Source organism: Cibotium barometz, chromosome 10 (genome assembly GCF_041138505.1).
Source record: "Cibotium barometz isolate CiBa-2024 chromosome 10, ASM4113850v1, whole genome shotgun sequence".
Classification (NCBI taxonomy): Eukaryota; Viridiplantae; Streptophyta; class Polypodiopsida; order Cyatheales; family Cibotiaceae; genus Cibotium; species Cibotium barometz.
This window is the reverse complement of record NC_141055.1, coordinates 20,717,983-20,734,073: the sequence shown is the minus strand read 5'-3', so window position 1 is coordinate 20,734,073 and position 16,091 is coordinate 20,717,983. Positions and strand designations below refer to the sequence as shown.

Genomic DNA, 16,091 nt, shown 5'->3' with positions numbered 1-16,091 from the left:
ACGGCTGCCCTCGCACGCTGACTGCCAGCTTTATCGACTGCACAGACTCGACTACCAATCGCCTGCTCACCATCGTTCAATCAGCATGCCACAACCACTTCTCTCTCTCTCTCTCTCTCTCTCTCTCTCTCTCTCTCTCTCTCTCTCTCTCTCTCTCTCTCTCGTTCAATCAACGAAAAGCAAACTTGCTTTTTTCGTTTTTCTGTTTCTCTCCCTGCAGTTCATGCGTATGACTGCACACACAAACAAGCCTCTTCTTTGCAAAAGCATTCAACCCTTCTAAACCTACCATCTCCCATCAACATGGGGTTCTTTGATGAAGAAAAAGCACATACTAATCTGAAAACTGCAGTATGCACAGAAAAAACAGCAAGCTTTTTTAACACATACCGTTCTTCGACCTCTTCTACTCTACCTACCGACTTGCTCGTTCACGAGGTATGCTCTGATACCACTGTCAAATCCCCACGGATCCCCTCGTGATCGATCTTGGTTCGAACTCGAATCCTGCAAACAAACGAACAAACAAGCAAGCAAAGGGGGTGCAGGGCTGACTCACCTCCCAACCATGACAGCCGTGGGCAAGTCCACAGTCTTGGCTGTCCCCACCGAGCCACGAGCTGAGCTAACTAGGTTGACGTACCGACCAATCTCCTCCTCGCGACGTCCCATACCGCCACGAAGCTGCCCTCGCGGGCCTCAAGATTGCTGCCGGCCTCGGCTGCATAAAGCAGGTGCACGTCTGCACTAGATCCAGGCTCCAAGACCATAGAGCTCTCACAAACTTGCGAGACTCTCTATAATCCAATAACTAACCTTGGCCACCCTTTTATAGGCTCTTGGCCGGTCATTGGGCGTCCACACTTGGCCGCCCGCCCGTCCATACTTGGGTGCCCGCCCGTTAGTATTTCCCTGACTCAGCTCGTCAATCAGCCTGCCTAGTTCCAAGCTTCCCCAAGCCTCGAAACTAGTCTTGCATGCGTATAGCACACGGTAGATACACACTGTGCACATGACAGCCCGTTCTGCCCCAGTTCTGGTGTCCATCTATCCATTTCATTTCATTTCAATTTCAAGTTGTAATAAGTTGTCCATTTCAAATGTGGTTTTAAAGTTGTGCTATAACGCGTGTGGGTGTCCAACGGAGTCTTCCCACTTGACATGATCGGTTTAACATCAATTCCCAACAAAGAAGTCCTTCAAACATGTTATGTGGGCCTGAAGGTGGCTGTCCAAAAAATTCAACCAATGGCTGGTCTGAATTTTCAGCAAACACGTTGTCTCTGCTGTCCAAAATCCTTTGTGTGGAAGGCTTAAAGAGACGATACCCTTTACTACCACTACTATAACCCATAAATATACACTAAGTGGCTTTGTCATCAAGCTTACCTCACAATTGCTGAGATACATGTTCATAAGCAATACATCCGAAAACTCTTAAGTGATCAACTTTAGGTTTCCTCTCGTGCCAGGCCTCATATGGCGTTATGGTATTCAATGCTTTGGTAGGGCATCTACTCAAAACATGTGTAGCACACCTGATTGCCTCCAGGTGAGACAAGCCTTTGCCTTTAACCATGCATCTAGCCATTTCCATCAATGACCTGTTCTTTCTCTTAGCAACACCATTTTGCTGACGAGAGTTCGGCATTGTGCATTGATGCTTCATGCCCTTATATGCCATAAAAGCTTTGAAAGCAATGGACATGTATTCATAGTTGCCAGGCGTTTCATGAAACGTGTTTCATAAACGTTTCATTCATTTTCCAGAAGTTTCAAAAACGTTTCATACAAAAAGGGGGGGTACAGGCCTCAAAATTTATATACAAGTTTATAATATGTTAAAAATATGTTGCCTTCCCTGCAAAACAATATTAAACATGTATCATTTACACATTAAAACATGTTTACAAGCTAAAACTAAAGAATCTGGGTGACCTAGTTACAGTGAGTACCCAGCTGAGTCACTAACCAATTGGCATAAATAAATTAGCAACATCAAGAATCAAGATCTGGATTTCATCATCAATAATGGCAACTACTCAATAATGGCACTCAAAGTGATCACAAAAAGTTTGAATCTTGAGCTGATACAAAAAAAGTAAACCGAAGTCTGAAATACACAAAGTAAAGCATGCTGAAGCCTGAAAGATGCAATCATGCATGAATGACGACAAATAGTAAACTAGAGGAGCTTGATAGTCCCAAAGACTAGAGTCCTCAATATGGAGTGTGGGCACTGCCAACTGGACACTCAATCCTCACCATCCTCGATGTCCTCATCAGTACTCTCCTCGGTAGACTCAATGTCACCCTCAGAAGAGGATGATGCTGGCTCAACTGCCGCACTCGTCTCAGCTACTGCACTAGTACTAGCACCTCCTGATAATGCTACTGTAGATGCTCGTGTGCCATGAGCAGGTGCCATCAACTCCTCATACAACATGGCATATATGTCGCGTCGTAGGAACAATCCCAAGAGACCAAATAGATCGATTGCCCGACTGCTCAATTAGGCAAAGATTGCAATGGCAATACACCAACCGCTCCAACTGAGCAATAGACAACCTGTTCCTCTTCTTTGTATGGAAGAGGACCAATGTGCTCCAGTTCCTCTCAGCAGGACCCGAACTGCAATCCTGTGAGAGAACTCGAATGGCGAGGCGTTTCTGCCATTAAAGTACAGAAACTTTGTAAGTACAGGGTACTAAAGTCTAAGTATAATCATCATTGATCAATGTATTATGTAAATAACAGACTTGTCTTTTAGAGTTGTACTCACCAAGTGAGGGCTACTGATCCCATACTTCTCCCACCATGAGACTAGCTGAAGCTGTCTCTCTCGCATGCATGCAGTCTGTCTACCAAATGCGTGGCTGGCATTCCGATACACTAGCCGCTCATCCTCCAAGCGTCTCATGAGCTCCACGTCTCTTGTCTATTTCTGAATGTAACCTTGCCATCCATCTTCCAACTCTTCATTAATATACTGGGCCTCACTACGCCAGAGAGGGTGCAATATGTGGGCAACCGCGCGGATTGGTCTATGGAACCAATCCCACCGGTCATTCCAAACCCGTCGAATGTCCTCAACCCTAAAAATTAGCCATGAATGATCAAAGCTATTAGCTCACTCCTACAGGCTACGATAGATCATAGTACGATACAACTTACAAGTTACAACAAGAAGGTAACTAGTTGGAAGTTCAGTACCTCTCATCTGTCAAGAGAGTGCATCGGTTAAGAGCCTCTCCAATCCGGTCCATAAACTCGTACAAGAGTCCAAGAGTGCTGCCCTCCATGTCAGTGATGCGAAGAACACTATAGATTGGTTGAAGAGCTCTCAATAAAGCCTCTGCCTCCTTCCACCAATCTTCTTGCATCACTCTGCGTGCAAAAGCAACTGCCTTCGGGTGCTCATGGTCCTCCCCGCTCATCCACTCTCGACTAACCACTGTGCGCATGAGTCCCTGTTGGACTCTCACTACCCTCTCAACCACAATGAGCATATATGCAAACCTGGTTTGTGAGGGCTTCAAAAGCTCAAGGTCACGTTACAAAATATACATGCTTTCCAATAGATGGTGTCCGCATAGGACCACACACATCATTGTGCACAAGCTGTAATTTCCGGACAACCCTTGTTGATCCATCTTTTGGGAATGCATTTCTGTGCATCTTACCCAATATGCACCCTTCACATGCATGTTTTGGTGGCAGTTCTACGTGAGGCATATCTTGCAACATTTGATGCTTTTGCAATAGCATCAGACCGCCATAATTCACATGCCCAAACTTGGCATGCCACAATTCTGCCTCTTGCATGGCAGGTGTAAGAGTGGTAACCACATGAGCATCATGCTCTCTCTTGTCAAAGCTGTCAAGCTAATATAACCCATACATTTCTGTGCATCTTACCCAATATGCACCCTTCACATACATGTTTTGGCGACAGTTCTACGTGAGGCATATCTTGCAACATTTGATGCTTTTGCAGTACCATCAGACCACCATAATTCACATGCCCAAACTTGGCATGCCACAATTCTGCCTCTTGCATGGCAGATGTAAGAGCGGTAACCACATGAGCATCATGTTCTCTCTTGTCAAACCTGTCAAGCTGATATAACCCATGGCACAATGTGCTAGATGTGACTAACGCATAGCCACTTTCACGGTCCCGTGCACTTGTTGTCTTCAAAGTTCATTGCATAGAGCCTGACATTAAATTCTTCGTAATCCCAAGCACATACAATACATTTGGAAGACATAAGTCTACGCCATCTACTATTGTGAGGATCACCTCACCAACTCCCTTGACTCGATAAGAAGAATTGTTTGCACATATTACCATTTTGCCTTCATGGGCAACCATAAGCTTCTTAAACAAATTCCTTTGAGAGATTATGTGTTTAGAAGCACCACTGTCAAAGTACCATGTGTCAAGTCTTTCATTGGCATTGAGAGACATATGCTCTAATGATACATCATAACTGCAACTAAGAAAAGTCCAGTCATCTTGCACAAGATTTATTGACGCATCATCTTTCACTGCAAGTGATGAAGAAGAATCTGCAGCCATGCCGCTTTCCTTTTTCTTCTCATTTGCAAGTGTTTTCTACGCTCATTTACGTAGTGACCCAGCTTTTTGCAGTAGTGACACTTGCCCTTTTTCTTGGACTTGCCTGCATCATTCTTAGCCTTTTGTGAATGTTGTCCCAAATCAGCCTTTAGCTGAAAATTGCTTTTGGCTTTTCCTTTGCCCTTGCCTTGGGCAACAAAAGCCCCATCACTTTCTTGCATGACAGAAGATTTGTTCTTCCGATTCTTCTCTTCAACAAACCAACCAGCTCTTCAAACAAGATTGGTTATGGGTTTCCCCGCATCAACAGAGTAAGTGATGTATGGAAATTGAGGTAAGTTTATGGCAATGATGATAGTGTCTTGGAGACTAACTCCTTTTCAGGAATGACCTCAACAATGTTAAGCGACTGCTCCCGAAGATATTGGATCTTCGTAAGATGATCAGCCATGCTGTCCCAATCTTCCATGGACACATTTTCCAACTCCCTTTTAAGAAAGGCAACTTTGGCCTCATTCTTAGCTTGATACATGGTCTCCAATACATCCCAAGCTCGTCATGAGGTCCTACAAGACCTAATATGTGGTATAATTGATCGCTTTATTGACAAAGCAATCAAAGCCATCGCTTGGGCATCACGAGTATCCCATCTCTTTTGCTCCTGTGAGGGCAGAGCAGGTGCTGCAGCTTGTTGAGCACAACGGCCAGGTGTGTTAGGTGCTATGTTTATAGGGCGTACATCTTCACTTGATACATAACCCTATATACCTTTGGCCACAAGAAGGTTTTGGACCATGAAACTCCACACGGAGTAATTACTGCCATCCAATTTGTCCTCTTGGGACAAAAGCCCAAATATATAAGTTGTATTCCCAACCATAATGCTGAAATATCTCTACTAAAGAGACATGCAATGCCACGCCTAAAACATTTACCCTCTTCATATATTCAATTTTGTCTTGCCTAGAGAGGCCCAGATTGTCCCTTTTTTCCTTCTTTTTAGGGGGCTGATTTGATTCGGCATTTGCAGCCCTCTTTTGCCCCAGGACAAGTCAACCAGGGTTCCACTCTAAGCATCCAAGGTCAGGAGTACAAGTCCCGTAAGTGGTCTTGATCAGGTGTGCAAGTCCCGCACATTAGTGGGTGTAGAACTTGGTATCAATATATGCTCCCACACACACACACCCCCCACACGCACACACACACACACACACATAAGAGCATACATTCATACAAAGGTCTGTGTACTGAGTTTCTATCAGAGCTCCGGAGATACAAGGCAGACTCAACCATAATGAAGCCTAGCACTAAGGATCATAACAAATAGAAAGAATTATTACAACAAAAAGGTAATTGATAGGGTATATGCACCACTGAAGATAGAAAGAATTGAAACAATATCAACTAGCTGCAACTTGGACGAAAACTTCACAATGTGAAATTCGCATGTCCGCTAATACAGCATAAAGATATACATAGATGAATCCAAGAACATGCCCAAATTCACCTTATAAGAAAGTGCAATTTATACCCTCATGGTAGTCATCCACAAGACAATAAACCATCAACTCCATCATGCCCATGGTCATTGCCCAACAGCCAAGCATGGCTAGGCAGGCAGGGCTCAATGGCCTCGACAGGCTATCGGCCAGGCCGCCCAGGCCTGGACAGCCTGTCGACCAGCCCCACATGCAGTCCAAGCTGGACAGCATGAAAAGGGCGGCCAGCACAAACAGCAAAGAGGCGCCTGAAGAAGGCATTCAGAACAGGTAGTGTGGGGATATTAATAAACAGGCCGACTATTGCATCTACCCACCGACCAATAGATTAGGCACTATATAAGCATTGCCTAGGATTCATTTGAGTTATCTCATAATTCACAAGGGGCTGCAGTCTTCCAAGGGCCAAGACAACCAAGGGGAAAACTACAGCAAGGGTGAAGGTTGAAGGTCAAGGATCAGATCATCACATCTACAGACATTTGCATTATTTGTTCATCATTCTAATAAAGCAAATACACCATTCATGGTGGGGGCCCTGCAAAGGGTATTTGGGACCCAATCCTGTGTCCAACTCTCTCTCTCTCTCTCTCTCTCTCTCTCTCTCTCTCTCTCTTTGTGTGAACAAATCTCTCTATATTGTGCGTTATCTTCGTCACAAAAGAATGCTAAATTCTGTCCATTGAAGTACCCATCTTATTCATCAAGCTTCTACATGTTATACCTACGCACATCTAGCAACCTCGGCATTGCATTGCCACTCCTCCCAGTGACCCTTGAACTCCAAATGCATCTACTTAATCTCATGAACCATTTTGGGTCTCCACGAGCTACGTCATCTGAAGAATCATGGGTCCATAGCTGGTGTGGAACTGGGGGCTCCACCTTGCGGTGTATTTGCTTGCATTGTTGGATATGTAAATGAAGTACAAAAGCAGGATCAGGTCCTGTGGTCGAGCAAACTTGCCTCTAGCAGATTTGGACACTTTCCTACTGGTGATCTATGTTGCTCCTTAAGTCAGTACCTGCTTGTGCTTCAATGCTTGAGAGATGAGAAATGAAGCAAGGGGCTGGCTCCTTTTGTAGGGCATTTTTGGACCCATTTAACGGGTCGGCCCGCTTGAACAGGTCCCAACCAGCCCACGACTTGCAAAAATGAGCTACCTAACCTGTTCTGCTGTCCGACTCAGGCCCGACCTGCTGCTTGACTTGTGCACTGCTGTAGGATCTACTGGCTTGATTAAAAACCTCTCTCTCTCTCTCTCTCTCTCTCTCTCTCTCTCTCAGAGCATTATAAACGGACAGCTAGGTTTGCACTGGTCAAAACGCTCTCAAACACCCATACATCCCTCCCTCCCTCCCTCCCAACATACACGCATCTCGACCGCCCATTGATGAATGCACGCACCCCACCTTCCACCCCCTTAATCACTGCTCCAATAAATCACGGCATACATTCTCAGCTAACAAGAAAGCAAACCAAGCAATGAACTGACCTGTGCGTGGCTCGGATGAAGGACTACAAACCGAGGGCAAAAGGGACCGCAACCCTTCCAAAGGACTCCACAGGCTCGGGCTGTGCAGTATAAAACCGACCAGAGCCACCTCTGATTTTATTTAAAGGGATAGATTTTTAGTTAAAAAATAGGGTCGGGTCCCACTTGGTTTTTTAATCTATTTGTTGAGAATATGCCCTCGTGAGTCATTCACATTGTTTTTTCCCCTTAGGTTTGATTGTAAAAAAAGGCCATCTTTCTTCTCGCAACTTTTGACAAGTGTTCTTTTTTTAGCAATTGTTGACAAGTGTACGACGAGACGAGACGTAAGAGAAAATCTTCCTAGCATCTCCCTTTTGTAGTATTATGCAGGAACACACACACACGCCCTCTCTCTCTTTCATACTTCAAAGGATCTTGTTCTGTCTCTCTCTCCTCTCTCTCTTGTCATGCAAATCTCTCTCTCTCTCTCTCTGGTCACACAACTAAGGCCGTCACAACATGGAGCAAAAAAAATGAGGCATCAATTGTGCATAAGTAACATGAACTAGTGGCATGTATGTTGTTTCTTACAGGCAGGAGGAGGGCGGCGAAGGACGACGGGGGAGGGGGGGAGAGATGCTGGCCTCTCGTATTAGAGGAGAGGAGTCAAAGGAGGGAGGAGGGGAGAGAGAGGTGGGGCTCAAAGGAGGCTGGAAGGGAAGCATGTTCCAGCATGAATTTCTTCTTTATCAACACCATATTCTTTAGAAGAGTCTGGAACATCTTCTTCAAAGGAGATTGGCATGATGGCATACTTGTTCCTGCTCTTTCTTCTTAAAACAATCCGCTTCTTTGTGTCCAAGCCGCTTACAGAATCTGCATCAAATCTTCTTGTTGGTCTTCCATTTTGTGTTTGTGCTTATGAAGACTTGATCAATATTAATGTTGGCTTGCTCCTCCTGTTTTTTCAATTAAATGTGATACCAAATCATCAAAGGTAGTAGCAACAATACGTAAAACCTCTAGACTTTGTTGGAAACTGCATGCTCTTGATGAGCACAACCATTTTATCAGCATCATCATGCTCACAATTTAAGCTTGTAAGCTATTGCACTAATTACCCAATCTTGGCCAAATTATCACTTAACTCTTGCACTAATGACCCAATCTTCTAAGTTATTGCACTAATGACCTAATCTTGGCCAAATGATCACTTAACTCATCATTCTCATTTATCTTCATATCATAAAATTTGTTGCAAAAATTTTAGAGTCAGTGATACGATTACTAAAGATTGCTTCTAGCTTCACCCAAATCTTCTTAGAAGCAAACAATCACACATCTAATATTATTCACATGATTAGCTATTGTGTCAACTTTGCCCATGTCCATCCTATAAAGTTTCTTTCTAAGAAAAAGATGTGTTATTACATTAACTTGACTAAATATTCCCTTAAGTCTAATCATGATGTGCCATTAACAATGCACCACATATCTCGATCAATGAGTGCCATTTGCATCTTAATGGACCATGTATGATACATTGATCCATCAAATTTATCTTGTTTATCAAAATAAGCACCCACTCCCATGGCCATATTGAAAAGAAGCAAGAAATAATGACTAGAAAAATGAGGATTTACAATGAGAGCTGGGATCACACACTGACTCTAACCTTTGCTTAAACAAAAAACATCATTTACACATTTGTGCCAAAGCATCCTTCTTCCATAGAGATGCGTGTTGCAAGAAAGAAGCTCACAAAGACCAAATGCCCTAGCATTGTGATAGTAACTATTTCTAACTATTCTCTTCCTAGGTTTCAAATGTTTAATGTTAGAAGAACCTTAACTGCTAGTACTACATGTAAAAGTTTCACACATAATTCCTCCTCCACTAAAAAGCAATGTCAAAGAGATACAATACGCCAATCTTCACCACAATGTAGCAACACCCACAAATGATAATAATCACACAGTGCCTTTGTCATTTGATGCCTTTGAGCTCAAAAAACAAGCCACCTTTGCTTAACTTTAACCTTTCACTCATAAATGAGCAAAAATGCCCTCAAATATTAATACACTATTAATGGATACCCAACAAGTAAATGTTGACTTCTGCACCCTCTGTAAATCAGCTCCCAATTGGGTTAGTGAGCCATTTATGCTTCCGTTTTCCATGTTAGAGTCACTTGCCTACACCCCCACCATCATTCCACAACCTCAAAGCTTCTCATCTCTCTGTCATATTGTCAAACACGGCGACATAGGCTCAGCAACTTTTGTTCAAGCAACGAGTAATAGATGATTAAATCGACCCAATCTCAGCAATTTCTAGCAACAATTAAGCTAGCTGCAGGTTAAAACCCTGAGCTTGTGAAGATGCCCATGTGCTTTTAACACGTGTTGTTTTGCTCTGGAATGGCCACACCAAGCTAGAAACATCACCTTGTTTTGATTGCAAATTTTGCTTAGTAACTTTGATTGACTAGACACAATTAAAGAGTGAGAATACTCAACGCAAGACAGGAATAAGTGATAAGCTCACAAAGAGATGAGCACTAAACTTATTGTTTCATTGGGGCAACAACTATCACAAGTACAAGCCTTAAGTGTGTGGATGAGATAGAGGAGTGTTTCCTATATAGATTCATGCATGGAGGAGGCACCTATTCAAGCTTATGAAGGAGGCATCTATTCAAGCTCATGGCTAGCCCATGACCTCATAAAAGATCCTAATACTCCTCCACATGTGTCTCTAATAATAGGATGTCTCATACAACCAACCCCATGTGGGTATGCCTCAATCCTCATGTGGTGGTTGTGGCTGCCATAATAGAGAAGAGGTTAATGCACATGTTGCATGGTAATCAGAGCTATTGGCTGAGCATGCACAACCACATTTTCAAGGGTGACTTACTCCACATAAACTGACTCCCTTTGCTTATGCTAACCAAGAGCCTCGGGGTTATGCTGCTTGAGCTGAGCAAGTGACAGAAGAGGCACTAAAGACTCACATAAACTGACTGCCTTTGCTCATGCTAACTAGGACCCGTGGGGTTGTGCTGGTTAAGCTCAACAGGTGGCAAGAGAGGTGCTAAAGACTCACATAAGCTGGATGCCTTTATTTATGTATCAGGAGCCTGGGTTGTGCTCTTGTCGACTGGGGAGAAGGCGAGGCAAAGCTAGAGAGGGTAGTGGCTCAGGCCAACTCCATGCTCCATCATAGGGTTGCACAAAGAAGAGAAAATGCATAGGTGGCAGCACAGACTAAAATAGGGCAGTGGCATCAAGAAACGCTATGGATCATTCTACAATGGTGCCAAAAAATGCAAGAACATGGTGCATGGTGTAGAGATCGACACAAAGAAAAAGGGTGGTGCAGTAAAGCAGAAACGCAGGGGTGATAGAGATGAGGGAAACATGGTGATGGGATATCATCCTAGCTCTAATACCATGTTAGAAACCATGGTGCTCACAAGAGTGAGTGGAAGAGAAGAGGATAGAACAACACACAAGAGAAAGCAAGTTTTCACAACAACATAATGACTGAATCATGATTGAAAAACATCCACCATGTATAATGCTTTTATAGGCATAGGGTTTTATCTTTTGTCCCTTAATAAGAGGTGGTTCACACCAAGACCTAGACATCCCTTTACACCACTAAGACTCTAATAATTCCAACAACTTAGACTTAGCTATTATCTCATTACACTCTCAAAGCCAAAAGGTCTTCAATTTAATAATCAATGAAAGGCTTTGTTAGAGTGGAGATCAATGTAGCAACACACACACTCCACACGCATAGATGCAACAAACGAGGAGAGATAGATGGAAGCACAACACTCAAAGTAGATTGATGAGAATGAGTGAAGTACAAGTAAAGTAACATGATAAGGTCAATTACACACTCATAAGAGTATGTATATATACTCGAGGGAGGGGGGGGAGGGGGAACCTCCTAAAGAGTATGTATATATACTCGAGGGAGGGGGGCGGGGGAACCTCCTAAAGAGTGAAAAAGCAAAAATGGCACATGTAATTTAGCCTTGAAGGCTGAAATCTTCTCCTCATTAGGGCCTGTGAGAGAAGCATGCATCAATGTATAAAACAATGACCAAAAAACAATCTTTACTCCTCTTTACATATAGAGTACCCTCAGTTGGACTGCTGCAAAAACAATCTTTACTCCTCTTTACATATAGAGTACTCTTAGTTGGATTGCTACTGCAAAAACAATCTTTACTCCTCTTTACATAGAAAGTACTCAAGTTTAGATTATTGCAAAAACCATTGAGGACCTCTTAAACCTTTTTGGGGTTCAACCACATAACCTTGGAGCTAATGATATAAGCAAGATAATGTATTTCGGTCTCAGACTTCCTATTATTGATGTACAAATCATTTTCCTTCAATAATTGTGTTTAGAATCACCTCCACTCCCATCAATAGAGTGACCATGACGAGCACACAATTTCTACGTGTTACATCACAAGTTGGGCATTATTGGCTTTGTGCTTGATCTTTGTATTCATCCCAGCACTAAATCCCTCTATCTGCCTCTCTATGGGTGGCATTGGGTTGTGAGACCATCAGCTACTTCCCATTGTTGTGCATCATCTCCATATTCTGTAATATGGGCATGCTCAACGATGATTACAAATGACTAGGAAAAAAAGTTGCATAATACCATTCAAGATTGTGGTAAAAGAAGGCAACATATTATAAGAATGATATATAAATCAACATACATATAATAAATATAGATTAATACTATTATATATAAACACATTCATACACATATATACGTATACGCACAGCCACACCTGTGCGTGTGGAGGGGGTGTGTGTGTGTATGCATATGTGTGTGTGTGTGTGTGTGTGTTGGAGAGACAGAGAGAGAGAGAGAGTTTCTATGTGCGTGTGAGAGTGTGTATATACAAGGTGTATATACAAGGTGGGTGAGAAGAGAGAGAGTGCACTCCACGTGTATGTGTGTGAGAGAGGGTTGTGTCTATACACATGACAGAGATATAAAGAGAATGCATGAGAGAGAGAGAGAGAGAGAGAGAGAGAGACGGATATGTGTATGTGAGAGAAACACACATATACACATGCACACATACACACGTGCACACACATACATGCATGTGTACAAAGGCATATACAAACACACACCACATGTAAAAACACACATGCGCACACGCTTACACATACACATGTATAGATGCATACACACATGCAAACTTGTGTATGCATATACATATGCATATAGATGTATACACACATGCATATACATATGTATACAAGAAAAAACTTATGCTACAACAAGTGGGTCACCTACTTATAATATATTATAATCATGTTTAATTTGGCTGCGAAAGGGGGTACGCAAGGGCCCTTTGTCTTTTTTTTATTAAATAATAATATATGTGTGTTTTTAATTTGGAAAAAAGAAAAGAAAAAGGATGTTTTTTAATTTAGAAAATATAATATAAAAGGGGGTTTTTAATTTAGGAAAATAAAAAGTAAAAGGAGTTTTTTTAATGTTCAAATTTATATATAATGGAAAAAATCAAAAGCAAGAGGAGGGGGAGGGTGGAGCATGTGAGGGAATATGTGTGTGCGATGTGTACGGAGGTATGTGTGTGAATGTTTGAATATGTGTGCACACATGCATGTGGTGCAAATGTGTGTACATGTGAGTACATGTGTATGCGCATGTGACTATGTGTGTACATGCATATGTACACATGTGGGTGCATGTGTGTATGCACATGTGACTTATGCGCGTGTGCATGTACGTGTGAATATGTGTGCATGTGCATGCGAATGTATACACACGTGCATGTGTGGGGTGCATGTGCAATTGTGCAAAGGTGTTTAGATGAGCGAGTGCGTGTAAATGTGGGTGCACGTGCATGATGTTGGGTGTGCATGTGTAAATATGTAAGATTCTATGCATGTGTGTGGAGTGTAATGTATGCATGCATTAGTAAATGAGTGTGTGCACGTGCAAGTGTATGCACAATACAATATGTGTGTAGGTGAATGTGTGGGGTGCACATGCATAAGTGTGCATGTGTATTGTACGTGTGTGGGAATGTGTAAGTATGTGTGTGTATATGTGAGTGAATATGTGTGGGGGTGCATGTGTGTATGGATGTGCAAATGTGCATGCGTGTGTCGTGTGCATGTGTGGGAATGTGTATGTGTGCATGTGTGAGTGAATGTGTGTGGGGTGCACGTGTACACGGATGTGCAAATGTGTGTGCACAACACATTAACACGCATGTGCACACACATGTGTTAATGCGTACATGTATGTGTGTGAAGGTTTGTGCATGTGCATGGCCACATGTAGGGTGCAATACACATACAAATGAGAATGTGAAGTGTAAATGTGTACGCACATGTGTAAGTGGTGCACGTGCACACACACTTGCACGTGCACACAAATGTACCTGTAAATATGCATGCTTTTAATTGTTTTTTGACACTTTTGGTTGTGTTTTTATGTTTTTTTATCATTCCTGGTGGTGAAGGGTGAAAATGTACACTTGAGTGAGAGGTCATGTTACATGTGTACCACATAAGATTAGGGTTCAAGGACATGTTATGCATGTACACTTGAGTGAGAGGCCATGTTACATATGTACACATAAGATTAGGGTTCCTCGAGGCTTACTGTGCACATGCTAACCATGCACATGCTCAGCAATGGGCGAGGGTGAAGAATTGTTTGTCTATCCATGATAAAAGATGTCAATTCCACCGCAATTGGCTTTGCTGGTACGCTTGATTAAGCTTGGTCTTTTTAGTTCTAACTTACAAGTTGGTGTTGCAATGTGGTGCACACAAATGTTGTGGGGTCGTGGTGATCTTTTTGAGCCCTGAGGTTGCTCGCGGTGGTGCCACGAAAGTGTGTGCACAATTCTCTTTAGGGTTTGGCACAATGGGTGCTCTTCTTTGATGGGAATAGGAATGTATAGGAGCACTACACATGGGTAAGGGTAAGGTGTTTCCTCTTGATGCTCGGAGTCCACAAACTCTTTCGACTTCTCTAAAGGTGGTGTCAACACATGAGTCGAGGTGGAAGCTATTGCTCTTCATTCCTAAAACTTTGCAGTTGACATAGGAGACATGGCTCTTGGTCTCCCCATCAACTTTGGTATGACAATTGATGGCATGGTTATAGAAGCTTGTAATGTAGGTCGGGGTTCCCTTTCTAGAAGGCTTGTGCTTCTAATAACCTCATTGGGACCCGACAGAATGTCAACTGCTAGGGTAGGGCTAGGATCTGAGGTTGCCACCTTCTTCGATTTTGGAGATTGCGGTGTGGTTTGTAAGGTTTCTGGGACCCAAACAGAAGGGTTTCCATTATAGAAGCCTTGAGCTTCTAACATCTTGATGGGGATCCAATGGGGCTGAGTGTGTGGGTAAAACTTTATTGCTTAGGGCTTAGATTAGTAAATCTCTGCTCATGGTGGGTAAGCTTCTAGCCAAGTGGGTTGCCAAGTCTTTGCTTGCACGTCGAATCTGACTCAGCTCATAGGGTACTCTTGGGAGTACCCACTCCTTCTTGGTGGCCTCCCCTAGGGTCTATTGAGGTTGACATTTGGAGGGTTGTCTTTGTCTTCAATTGTGAGGCTTTGGTTCTACCATAGGGATAGAGAGGGCGGAAAACACGACAAGCCAAAGAGTGTCGTGTAATGTTAGGGGTTACCAGAGGTGGTGGCTTGTAAGTGGACAGGATGAGGTTTGGGGTGACCTCATCCACCAAGAATATGATAACCATTCAGAAGGCTAGAGTATTGGGGTCCTTCTCGCCAGCTCATGATGCAATCCATGGCTGTAGCCCATTCCTTTTCGACTATGATACTCTCTCATGGTACCTGAAGCAGGTCAATTTGACGATGCAGGTCTAATCCAATATGAAACTTTACTTAAAAATAATCGATAGTCATGGATTGGGAATTGTTTATGATGGTAATGGTTTGCATAAGGTGTGAGGGATGGGTGGCATAACGAGGTCCACATCTCCCAAGACAAGACATTGTGGCTACCACAAAGACTAGCCATGCCACTATATGGTCTTCTTGGGTGAACTCCAACTCAAGGAGAGCAAGTTCCATGGGTGATTTTGTTTCAGTCGCATCATAGAGATCGGCTACATGTATAGAGATATGTATGCTTGGGGGTCTATGGGCTCTTTGGGTCTTCTTTTATTGGGTGGTCTCTTTAAGGCGTGCCCTCGGTTTTTTGTTGTCAACCTCTCATTTCTACTCTTTTTAAAAGAATTTGGAAGAGCATGTTCTAGGTGAGGTCCATAGTAGCACTTCAGCTTACTCCTATTGAAGTATCCTTCCATCTCGATCCCATCTAGGGTTGCCATCCTGACATTGTATGTAAGATACCCTTATTTAAGAGTGAGCACACATCACCAGGCATCCCCACCCATTAAAATTTAATATTAATTAAAATTATATATGTATGTGTGTTTATTTATTTTATAAATGTATATATATAT

At 42.9% G+C, this 16,091-nt stretch overlaps 1 protein-coding gene across 1 annotated transcript in view; it reads right to left on the bottom strand.

The window, feature by feature from the left end:
- EMB2777 (Sas10/U3 ribonucleoprotein (Utp) family protein) overlaps positions 1-7,708 on the bottom strand; it is a 96,278-nt gene extending 88,570 nt beyond the window's left edge. The window contains exon 1 of the mRNA XM_086803782.1: positions 7,578-7,708. The gene's annotated coding sequence lies outside the window, so the exon portion shown is untranslated. The remainder of the gene's footprint in view (positions 1-7,577) is intronic.
- Positions 7,709-16,091: the final 8,383 nt, after the last annotated feature.